The sequence below is a fragment of the Pinus tabuliformis genome, chromosome 5_2 (assembly GCF_031772625.1).
Source record: "Pinus tabuliformis cultivar Carrire ecotype Pingquan chromosome 5_2, CPIR1, whole genome shotgun sequence".
Classification (NCBI taxonomy): Eukaryota; Viridiplantae; Streptophyta; class Pinopsida; order Pinales; family Pinaceae; genus Pinus; species Pinus tabuliformis.
Window position 1 is genome coordinate 432,980,302 of NC_142306.1, and position 12,199 is coordinate 432,992,500.

The following is a 12,199-nucleotide window of genomic DNA, read 5'->3' on the forward strand; positions in this document are numbered from 1 at the left end:
GCATAGTTGATATTAACATGAATAAGCACTAACAAAAATATATTTAGTAAAACTTTTACCTAAATTTATTTATTAAAAATATAATATAAATAAACTAATTTTATTAAAACATTTTAAAATTAATATTTAATATTTTTTGAATAAATTATCTATTAAATTTGAAACAAAACATTATTTAAATCTAAATTGAAATTGTTGTAAACTTACATTTTAATAATAATTAAGTTTTCACAATTATCAAATTTACCTTAATCTTAACTAAAGTATTTGATTTCAATTTTGTTAAAATTGGTGAAAAGTGCATATGTAAATAAATGACAGATACACAAAATGCTTTAGATAATTGTTATTATTATAATATACGGAATCGAATATACATGAGTTTGGATTGTATTAAAGTTCATTATCGCCCTTACATCGAGGTGTCACACACTTCCTTAACCCATCAAGAGATTGCTCCAGTTTCTCAATTAAGGATATGGGTGTTAAGGGTCTTTGACCTTTTCAACTTAGGCTCATGTTTTGTGGACAGTTCAGCGTATTTCTCTATAGGCTTTGTATTCCCCAACCCCAAGGAAGGCGAGAACTAAAAAAAACAGTCTTCAAAGCTCTCGGAACTTTCCCAAGCTCCCATTGCAGCTCCCTCTGAAAAGGGAACGTTCCCATACAACACCAAAGCTCAGAACTTTCCCAAGCTCCCATTGCAGCTCCCCCTGAAAAGGGAACATTCCCATACAACACCATAGCTCAGAGCTTTCCCAAGCTCCCATTGCAGCTCCCCCTGAAAAGGGAACATTCCCATACAACACCAAAGCTCCAAAGCTCCAAAGCTCCACGAAACGCGGGAACCATTGGAATGGGTTTCCCAACTCTTAGGAGTGGTTCCCATGTAACATAGCTTTTAAAATATCAATGTCATTTAATATTGGGAGTAAGTAATATTCCAAATTTAGAAAGTAAGAAATTGAAAAATTTTGTACAAACCCTTAATTTAAATCAGAATGGAGGTTAGAAATTGAAACATATTTTAAACATTGGAAATGGAGTGATTTAACTAACCCGTGGAATTTTGGAGGTAAGAAACTGAAAATCTTCCTAGAAACCCTTAGAGGTAAGACACTAAAAAACTTCCTGCAAACCCTTAAGAGATAAGAAACAACTTTCTAGAAACCCTTGATTTAAAGAATGGAGGTAAAAACTTTTAGAAACCTGGCCATAGAATTTTATATGAGAAAAAGTATATTTTTATATTATGAAATTTATACTATTCATATGGAAATTTTGAAACGCTGATTCTGAGATAAATAATACTTATTGACATAACTAGAAATTACTCTGAAATAAACCACACCTATTGACATAACCAAAGATTACTCTGAAATAAACCACACCTATTGACATAACCAAAAATTATATGTATAGAAGTTTTTTGCCATTTGATAGCTATATGTTTTTTCCTTACTAGTTGCATCACTGAGATATATAAATGATATAGTATGTATTTTTTATTATTATTTTTACTTGAATAACTAAAAAAAATGGCCTATTTTCGGTAGAAAAAAAAGAGTTGTCTTTAGTGCTACTTTTTGGAAGCTTTTATGGTGGGTTTTTCTAATCAAATGTCTCTAAAATCTAGGAGGAATTTATTGAAATCACAAGCTTGATGGTTAATCCTGTGCAATAGAAGTGCCCTAGGGTTTTTTCCGTCAAATTTCTCTAAAATCTAGCAGAAATTTATTGAAATCACAAGCTAGATGGGTAATCTTGTGCAAACGAAGTGCCCTAGGGGTTTTCTAGGGTGCTGAGTCCCTATATACAGTGAAAAAAACTAGTTTAAATAGCACAAATCAAGATTTCACCTCAGATTTTTCCATCGGATTTCACACTAGAAAATCCAAAAAATTGCACTAAAACCAACTACGAAAAAAAAAAGGGGGAAAAAGAAACATAAGATTGAAATCTGCAACATTTTTATGAAGTATTTATATTTTTTCTTTAAAAAATAAAATTTTTGAAATATGTATTCTAAAATAAACCAAATAAAACACTAAAAATTTAAAGTAGAAATAAATCACACCTATTCATATAACTAGATTAAACCACACCTATTCATATAACTAGATTAACGTAGACAAAGATATAGTTAAAATCTAAATTGTAGAAGACTTATTCTGAAATAAACCACTAGAAATTTGAGGTGGAAATAAATTACACCTATTCATATAACTAGATTAATGTGAACAGAGATATAGTTGAAATCTATAACATTCATAATTTTTCTTTAAAGAATGAAAATTCTGGAAAAACTTATTCTAAAATAAACCACTAAAAATTAACAGATATATAGTTGAAATCTACAACATTATTATTTTCCTTTTTTAAAACTAAAATTATGAAGACCTATCACACCTATTAACATAACCAGAAACTATCTACGTGAGCAGAGGGATGATTGAAATGGGTGCTCAGAAATGCGGTCACATATGGAGATAATGACGTCTTGGAGCAGTTTACTGCATTAATAATTAATAACATTAGATTTTGTTAATTATGCTTAGATAAGGATGCCAGGAGACTGAGCACTGAATCGTTCAGGAATATATTATCCTGTTTTTATTCCTTTGTATATATTTGTGTGCATTATTTCGCCTTTAAAGTCACGGATTCACTATTTCTTGGATTGATGTGATAGAAGCTGGGATAAAGTTGGATAGATAAGGGAAAACGTAGCTAGTGAGGGGCAGTACTTCAGAGGAATATCATGCAAATATATTGAAAATCTTTATGATGTTGGCACTTTAAAGACATACTTAGCACCTGGAAACAATTTTTGGAAAAAAAAAAATGATGTATTGAAAAGTCTAAAGAATACAGAGATTACATGTGAGAGACATTGATGAAAACCAACCAAAACCCATGTCAATAAAGTCCTTTCTAGACCAATTCCTGTAACAAAAGCGTCATGTTCGCTCTGCCACTGAACATGCTCAACTCTAGCCAAACTATCCAAGAAATAAGCACTACCAAAAGGAAATGGTTTCCACTATATATAGAAAATACAAATTTCACACCTACATATCTCACTACCAAAATCATCCAAGCACTTTCAACAAAATTGCCATTTCGGTAAATACAGTATGACCAATAAAAATTCATGTCGCATTACAAATCATAAATCCAGCCTTTCAACACACAGAAAGAATCACAAACATAATGATCCGTAAAGCAGGGATTCCTCATTCCAGTAATTCTTTATTATTTTATTAAACATTTATTCAAGAGAATAAGATAAAGTTCTTATTAAAAAAACAGGAAATTGATGCCACAGATCGGCACCTATGAATACATAAGATGATATAACTTATATTGTGAAGCATTGTTCTGTGCCTAGTGTGTTCTACTTGTCTGGCTCCTTCAAAATTTTCTATTCAAACAATGTTTTCATCACCCAAGGGGGTTTTGATATTGTGGTGTGACTCAACATAACAGATGCCTTCAACTAGACAAAATCAGAATATCTTAAAATACTTATGTACAACGGATAAAAGCTTTCTATGTATTGCTGTACCTTATTGTGAAGTAAAACTGTGATCAGCAATCTAATAAAAGAAAGTTAATATATTGAAACTGTCCTTGTAGCCCGTTTATAGACAAAACAATGGCTAAAGTTATATTATTGTAGCCTAAGTCATTTAAACTTGCTGGAATGTTTAGCCTTCAAAGTAGCAAACCTAGTGGGTTTAGTGAGAGCAATGGTAGTTGAGCATATATGCTCTATGTATTATTTGCGTGACTTGAACCCACGTGCTTTCAAGTCCTTTGACATGATTTTGGTGCTTTTAACCATAGCATCAACATTTATCTTTTTTTTTTTCTGTGGAAATTAAAACATTATCAATAAATATCAAAATCCACATAGATATAATGAAAATATGCGGACCATGTAACGAATATGAAAAGACAATTCATTGACTAGCTATCAATAAATATCGAAATCTATATAGATATAATGAGAATATGGTGAACATGTAACGACTATGAAAAGAAAATGCATTAACTAGTCATAAAAAAATATGTCAATGTTATTATGAGCTAAGATATGTACTATATAACTTACCTCTCTTAATTTATCTTGAAGTCTAGGTGAATGCCGCAATGGTTGAGGAGAATGTGATTTTTGCTGAGTATCATGTCCACCAACATACATGTGCAAAGGTGTTTTAGGAGATGTATATTCATTACTCTGAACATTAGATTATACATAGATATAAGTATGTGACTCAAATAGAATTAAATGTAAAAATATGATAAAATTATAAGAGTATAAATAAATATAATCTTACCTTGCATTGTGACATTGGATGTGAAGATGGTTGTAGCATTTGAACCATTTCATTTCCATTCTTCTTAAGGCTTCGACAAGGGGTTTTCATTGATTGTGATGGTTCCAAATGGAACACCTGCACCATAAATAAGAAATAACACACACACACACATAATCAAAAAAAATCAAGGATAACGATATATAATACAGAACATCCATTTCTCATCGCATCATTATGGTAAAACATAACAATTTATATATTAATGTTTTTAGTGGAATAGGTTATATGGATTAAAAACTTATTGGCCCAATAACCCCTTGAAAACCTTGAAATCTAGGTGAGCGTCGTAATAGTTGGTGGCTTGAATTTGGGGAATTTTGTTCATTAGGCTCTGCATATCAATAACAATGAGAAATTAGTATACAATTATAATAAATATAAATATTATTTAATGTTAAAATGTCTAAAAAATTAATATATGCAAAAAAATGGACTCAACTGTGTTGTCATTGTCCTGATTAGTTTCATCAAAGTTTAATATATGGTTGTGCCCATCTTATCCTTCTTCCCCCACATCATCGGGAACCTCAATGCTTGCTTTCTCTTTTAAAGCAATATCTATGCGCTTCATTGTCTCCATACGTCTACGAGGTAGACTCTGATCCCAACGTTGAATTTTTTTACAAATCCTTTGCTTTGAAGTATCATTAAGATGATCAAATGTAACAACTGACTGTGAAAACAAGTTTCAATGAATTTAGTCCACAACAATAAATTAATATTAATAAAAAACATATACAGATAAATACTAATAAATACTTACAGCTGAAAGAATTTCTTCATTGACAATATTAATAAAAAATCATATACAAATAAATACTAATAAATACTTACAGCTGAAAGAATTTCTTCATTGACAAATCTTTTATATGCTTGTTTTCGTGCACGACATAGCCTTGCATCTAAATCATATTGTATTTTGGCATTTTGGCTTTTAACTGCACTTGTTGATTTGATCGCCCATGTAGCATTTGCATCTCTTACTCGACCTCTTTGACGTGGAGGAATTGGTGGGAGATTGTGGGTGGTAGCCCGATGATGATTAAGGCCAGATAGCTTAGATCGACTCAAGTTCCCTGCACAGCCACCAACAAGACAAGTGAACACTTGCTTGGTGCCTTTGATAGTTACCTCCCATTCATGTCTAATTTCCTCCATTTTCTTACTTCCTTATAAATGAATATGTAAACAACAGTGTTGTTAAAAACATCATAAAAACACTTTAAAGTAAAAATCAATATTCATATCTATTTTTTTGTGGTTACCATAACTATTCGGCTTATCCCAGCATCATCATTCCACTTAAAATTAGAAAGGAGAAGAAAAGCTTGGACAGCCAAGGCTTGTAAGCCTCCGGCAATTGTAAGGCCATTATTGTTGCACATCCGACAAGGAAAAAGTCTGTAAGTGCTTTCATTGTTAATGTAAAAAGTGGTTTCAGAATTGCGTAGTTCGATTTCTGGAGTGGAATATATCTTCTACAATTGGGTTTAAATGAAGAATGCCCGTTTTATACAATTTGATTGAGAAATCATTGTTTATGAGTTCATTGCAAAACTATTGAAGACAGAAGACATTGAATCAAACATTAAATCCTATGTGAATGGTTAATTTGCAATATGATAGGAAATCGATCTGAATAATCGACGTTGTAATTGGGTTGTATTGTGACTCTGCACCGGAATAGAGGAATTGGTATTATTAATATCAATATTGTAGTGTTGATGGAATGCAATGATGAAAGATGATTGGGTTTTATGAATTTCTGTTTTAATAGAAGAATTTAAATCTATTTCTGAGAATCGATGTTATGGTTAGAAATCTGGTTGAATTCCCAATCGAATGAGGTATTCACTTTGGCAGATGACAAGTTGTGCTGATGCAGAGGTTAAAGTTCAGAACTGACATTGTTATGCTTGTGGGAAACTACAGTGAAGGTGTAAGTATAAATTGTTGAAAAAGGAACAAAATCGACTCATAGTTCACATTACAGACAACATTTCCAATCTGGGTAAATGACGAGTTGGGTTTGGGAATATAAAACAACGTTTCAGATAAATAATGAGTTCTGGGATCTGCATTATAAGTTCACAGGTATGAATTAGTCAGGTCCAATTGAATCGACTACCATTCTGAATTTTATGTGTTGTGCACTGATTAAATGGAGATTTTATGTGCTGGATCGACGCTGATTGCGTTGAATTGCAGAATGCTTAATTGCTAGGATCGTTTCACCTATTGAGTTTGTGCTATGAATCCAAATCGATGGAGATCGATTCCAGTCTTAATTACAGTAAATAAATCAAGTTAAAACGCAGCCAGTGTTATGGTAAAGTTGTGGGTTGATTCCCATGTCATTTTATAATGCAAATGCAGAGTGATTTGAGTTTTATTAGCGCTGAAGAAATTGTGGGTAGTAAACTGAATTTGTAGGTTGAGTTCTGATTGAAACCGACTCTGATTAACGACTCTTTTTGTATCTAAACACACTGTCTTGGCGCTGGAAAGGCTGTATGAACAAGTTAAAGATTGAACGCTGGCATTTAAGACTGTATAGAAAAATGGAAATTGCAATATAATTACAGAGATGCAGACACTGAGAATCATCTGATAGGAATTACAATTGCAGAAGTAAAATTTAATGAAGCATTTGGGAAATATATGAAATTGCCCTATCTTGGAATGTCAATTGGGCTATATGCGCAGAAATTACTGAAGATTCTGGGGTTTGCAGGCTAGCCCTGCATCAACAACTCTACCATAGTTATGTGTGAGGAATTTCGGGCCGGCTCGGTTGCTACTGCCACTGCTAGACCGTGCTGAAAAAGAAAGGTATGCAGGGGTATACGATAATACCTGTATACGCGCAAGACAGAGGTCGAAAGAGCGTTTGAAATCTTCCGTCCTCGAAGTGTTGCATGCACTGAATCACCTTCTGTAACCTCTCCTCTGTTCGCCGGAGTTCAATGGTTGTAACCTCTCCTCTGTTCGCCGGAGTTCAATGGTTGAATTGTCGGGAGTTTGAATTGCCGGGATTTGAGAAGATAATACATTATCGAGGATGGTTGGTAAGGTTCATAAATGTGCCTCAGGTTCGTAAATGTGCCTCATTAATACGCCAGAGTGGAGGCCAAAGTGGAGGCAGGCAGGGTCGATGGGCAGGAGCACGGCAGACAGCAGAGTCGCCGGAGCTGCGTGACCTGTAATCGTCAGAGAGGGATGCCTGCATGTAACTGCCATGATCCATGGTCAAGCATGTAAGGGCGCCATGACGTCAAGGAGGCTATCTGCCACTGTTAGAGGGTGTAAGGACATAGCATTAACTTTGCTATGGAGGTGGAAATAGGAACCGCCCTCACATTTACATGTTTAACTAAGATTTAAATGTTAAACTTGATCTTGAATTCATAGTAAACGTAACCATTAGATATTTACCTAAGATTTACATGTTAAACTTGATCTAAAATTCATATGAAACGTGAATTGCAAGTTATGACATGTGAATATAATATTCTAGAGATTTGACGCGTAACAATACAGTCAGAAGTTCGCAATATTCCGTATTTTGTGTGTTGTTTCCGTATCACTAGAAGAGCGGTAGTGCAGTGTTGGTTGGTAAGGCGTCACCATTTTCTTTGAAGTACAGTTTTTCATATCAAAATTTCGACAGATGTTGGTTTTAGCTATAACATATTAGATTGTGAGAGATCCTTCCTTCATCACGCTAAATAAGCCTTCAGAAAGCCGCTACTTGAATGTTTCCAATATCTCATAAGAAGAAGTTGTTATTATATAATTCAGCGCCACACGAACATAAAAATATGTCGTGGACGGTGGATTTTACTATTTAGCAAGCAAGTTTGTCAAACATCAAAGTTTAAAATTCTGTGCTGTGTTTTAAAATTCGCAGCTTACGTTGGCCATCTCCCTCCAGTGGATAAAAATTCGCAGCTTACATTTGCAATTTCCCAAGTGTGATGAAATCATGATAATAACGACAAAACGGTGGATACTATAAGAAGGCCTTTTCTTGAGAAGACAAAGCTGAGTCCAGCCCCACGCGAACAAAAAAATATGTCGTCGACGGCGATTTTTAGTGGTCAAACATCAATGTTCGACTTCCAAGTCTGTGATGTGTTTAAAAGATTCACTGCTGACGTTTTCCATCTTCCTCCAGTCAATGCATGTCCCTACATTCCTGAAGCCATCATAAAAACATGCGCAAAGGAAATTCATACTGCAATTTACCAAGTGTGATGAAATGATAGTAACTACAAAACGGTGGAAGCTATAAGAAGGCCGCCACCACCAGTGTTCTTAGTGTTGTTGTTTCTTTGATAAGACAAAATGAGGAATCAAATGGAATTGTTTTTAAAAAGACTTTTTTGGAAGTTTTTCTAGTGGGTTTTTCTGGTCAAAATCGGGCAGCAATTTATTGAAATTGTGAGTTTGATAGCTAATTTCTGCACAAACAAAGCGTCCCACGGGTTTTTCAGGGTGCTGAATCCAAATTTGCAGTGAAAAAACCATTTTAAATAATACAAATCAAGATTTAACCTCAATTTTTAATTTTTTCTGCCGGATTCCATCACTGGAATCTCCAAAAAATCGCACTAAAGACAACTCCGAATCAAATTAGTATTTTGAGATGCATGCTGTTGACTGGAATACTCCGTTGCGTTCATGGGGGCCGCCAAAGCCGTTTGAATCAAAATATGGAGAGAAGTTTATGGGACGGAAGATAGTCGAGACACCGGGCAATATAACTAGATTCATGTTTCCTGTGGAGAAAGATCAGACCAACAGAGCGAAAATAGTTCAACAGTAAGTAAATCGCTCACTGCCACAATAGGTTCCGTTTTGTCAATCTCTTTGTTGTTTTTTTCAATTATTTGATGTTGGAGGTTCAATTGACAGAAGAAGAAGCATTATTAACAGTACAAGTGAAGAAGAGGAGCTGAGCGTGTTATCATGTGCAACGGGTAATCCCATCGATGACTGTTGGTGGTGCGACCGCAATTGGGAGCGCAACAGAAAACGGCTGGCAAGGATGCCATCGGAGGCAAGAACGGCAAGTTTTATGTCGTTACGGATGCCGGTGATGATTCCGTGAATCCATCCCATGGCACACTGCGTCATGTCGTGATTCAGACGGAGCCACTGTGCATCATCTTCCACAATGACATGCTCATCGAACTCAAGGAAGAGCTTGTTATTCACAGCTTCAAAACAATCGATGGACGAGGCGCCAAAGTCCACATTGGCAAGGTCCCCTGTATCACCATAAAAGATGCGACAAACATCATCATTCATGGCATCCACATTCATGACTGTAAAAGTCTAGGAAACGCTGCGGTAAATATGTATCCTCTGAAGAGTGGGTCGAGAAAAATAAATCATGGAGACGGGATTTCCATCTCAACAGCGAGGCACATATGGGTGGACCATTGCTCTAGGTCTAACTGCGAAGATGGCCTCATTGACGCAGTCAAGGCATCCACCTATATCACCATTTCAAACAATTATTTCACTCGCAACAACAAGGTAAGCCAGCTCACATACTCATTCGCTCATTAATTGCAATTCACTCTATTTTATTCCTTCTCTTCTACCTTCACAGTGGTCTGCTTTTCTCCTATGGTAGGTGATGCCATTGGGTCACAGTGACGACCACCATCTTCACAAAATTATGCAGGCAACCGTTGCACTCAACCATTTTGGCGAAGGTCTCGTGCAACGAATGCCAAGGTGAATAATTTAATTGATATTTCATTCATTTCCCCTTTTATTTTTCATTTGTTGTGAAGGAAAAGTATGAAATAGCTATTATATTATTTAGATTTTAAATAATGAATTAAATGGATGTATGTGCCGATTTGGATACTTCCATGTGTTTAACAATGATTCCACTGAGTGGGAAATGTATGCCATCGGTGCATGTTCAAACCCCACCATACTGGGTCAAGACAATAGATTTATGGCATATGCAAATCCCTTTGCGAAAGAGGTAACCAAGAGGCAAAACACCACAGAAAGTGAATGGAAAAAGTGGAACTGGATATCAGAAGATGATATGCTACTAAATGGTACATATTTCACGCCGTCAGGATCTCAGGTGCTTTCGACCTATGCAACTGCATACAGTGGCAGACCGAGGAGTTCAGTGCTTGTAGAAGAGATCACAAGGAACGCAAGCGTGCTCTCACTGCAACATTAGGTTTCGTTTTGTTAATCTCTGTGTTGTTTTCCTTTAATTATTTGATGTTGGAGGTTGAATTGACAGAAGAAGAAGCATTATTAACAGTACAAGAGAAGAAGAGGAGCTGAGCGTGGTGTCATGTGCAACGGGTAATCCCATCGATGACTGTGGCGGTGCGACCCCAATTGGGAGCGCAACAGAAAACGGCTGGCAGATTGCGGCATTGAATTTGGCAAGGATGCCAATGGAGGCAAGAACGACAAGTTTTATGTTGTTACGATGCCGGTGATGATTCCGTGAATCCATCCCATGGCACACTGCGTCATGCCGTGATTCAAACGGAGCCCCTGTGGAAGAGCTTGTTATTCACAGCTTCAAAATAATCGATGGACGAGGCGCCAAAGTCCACATTGGTAAGGGCCCGTGTATCACCATTAAAGATGCGACAAACATCATCATTCACGGCATCCATATTCATGACTGTAAAAGTCTAGGAAACGCTGGGGTAAATATGTATCCTCTGAAGACTGGGTCGAGAAAAATAAATCATGGAGATGGGATTTCCATCTAGACAGCGAGGCACATATGGGTGGACCATTGCTCTATGTCTAACTTCGAAGATGGCCTCATTGAGGCAGCTAAGTCATCTACCTATATCACCATTTCCAATAATTACTTCACTCGCCACAACAAGGTAAGCCAGCTCACATACTCATTCGCTCATTAATTAGAATTCACTCTATTTTATTCCTTCTCTTCGACCTTCACAATGGTCTGCTTTTCTCCTATGGTAGGTAATGCTATTGCGTCACAGTGACGGTTGCACTCAACCATTTTGGCGAAGGTCTCGTGCAACGAATGCCAAGGTGAATAATTTAATTGTTGTTTCATTCATTTCCCCTCTTATTTTTCATTTTGTTGTGAAGGAAAAGTAAGAAATAGCTATATTATTTAGATTTAAAATAATGAATTAAATGGATGTAGGTGTCGATTTGGATACTTCCATGTGTTTAACAATGATTACACTGAGTGGTAAATGTATGCCATCGGTGGAAGTTCAAACCCCACCATACTGAGTCAAGGCAATAGATTTATGGCATCTGCAAATCCCTTTGCTAAAGAAGTAACCATGAGGCAAAACACCATAGAAGGTGGACGGAAAAAGTGGAACTCGATATCAAAAGATGATATGCTACTAAATGGTGCATATTTCACACCGTCATGATCTCAGGTGCTTTCGATCTATGCAACTGCATACAGTGGCAGACCGAAGAGTTCAGGCCTCGTGGAAGAGATCACCAGGAATGCAGGCGTGCTCTCGTGCACGAAAGGAACTCGCTGCTAACTGCAACTTCTTACCCACAATTATCACACCTGAACTTGATTAGCCGCAAACATTGCTTTTACTTTTGTAAACTGTGTCTTCTTCAATGTCGCACTTCTTACACTTCTCAATGTTTTTCTTCTTATCCTTCACATTATCTTTTATAATAATAAGTTATCGTGCGTATCGATATTGATCTACAATTTATTACTTTTTCAATTTCGCAAGTATAAAAGATTCATGTTTATATGAAAATGTAAATTTTAAAAATAGTCATTTTAAACATTCTTT

General features: G+C 35.8%; 1 pseudogene; it reads left to right on the top strand.

Annotated features, from left to right (window-relative positions):
- Positions 1-7,698: 7,698 nt before the first annotated feature.
- On the top strand, positions 7,699-11,929 carry LOC149159503 (putative pectate lyase 18; annotated as a pseudogene).
- Positions 11,930-12,199: the final 270 nt, after the last annotated feature.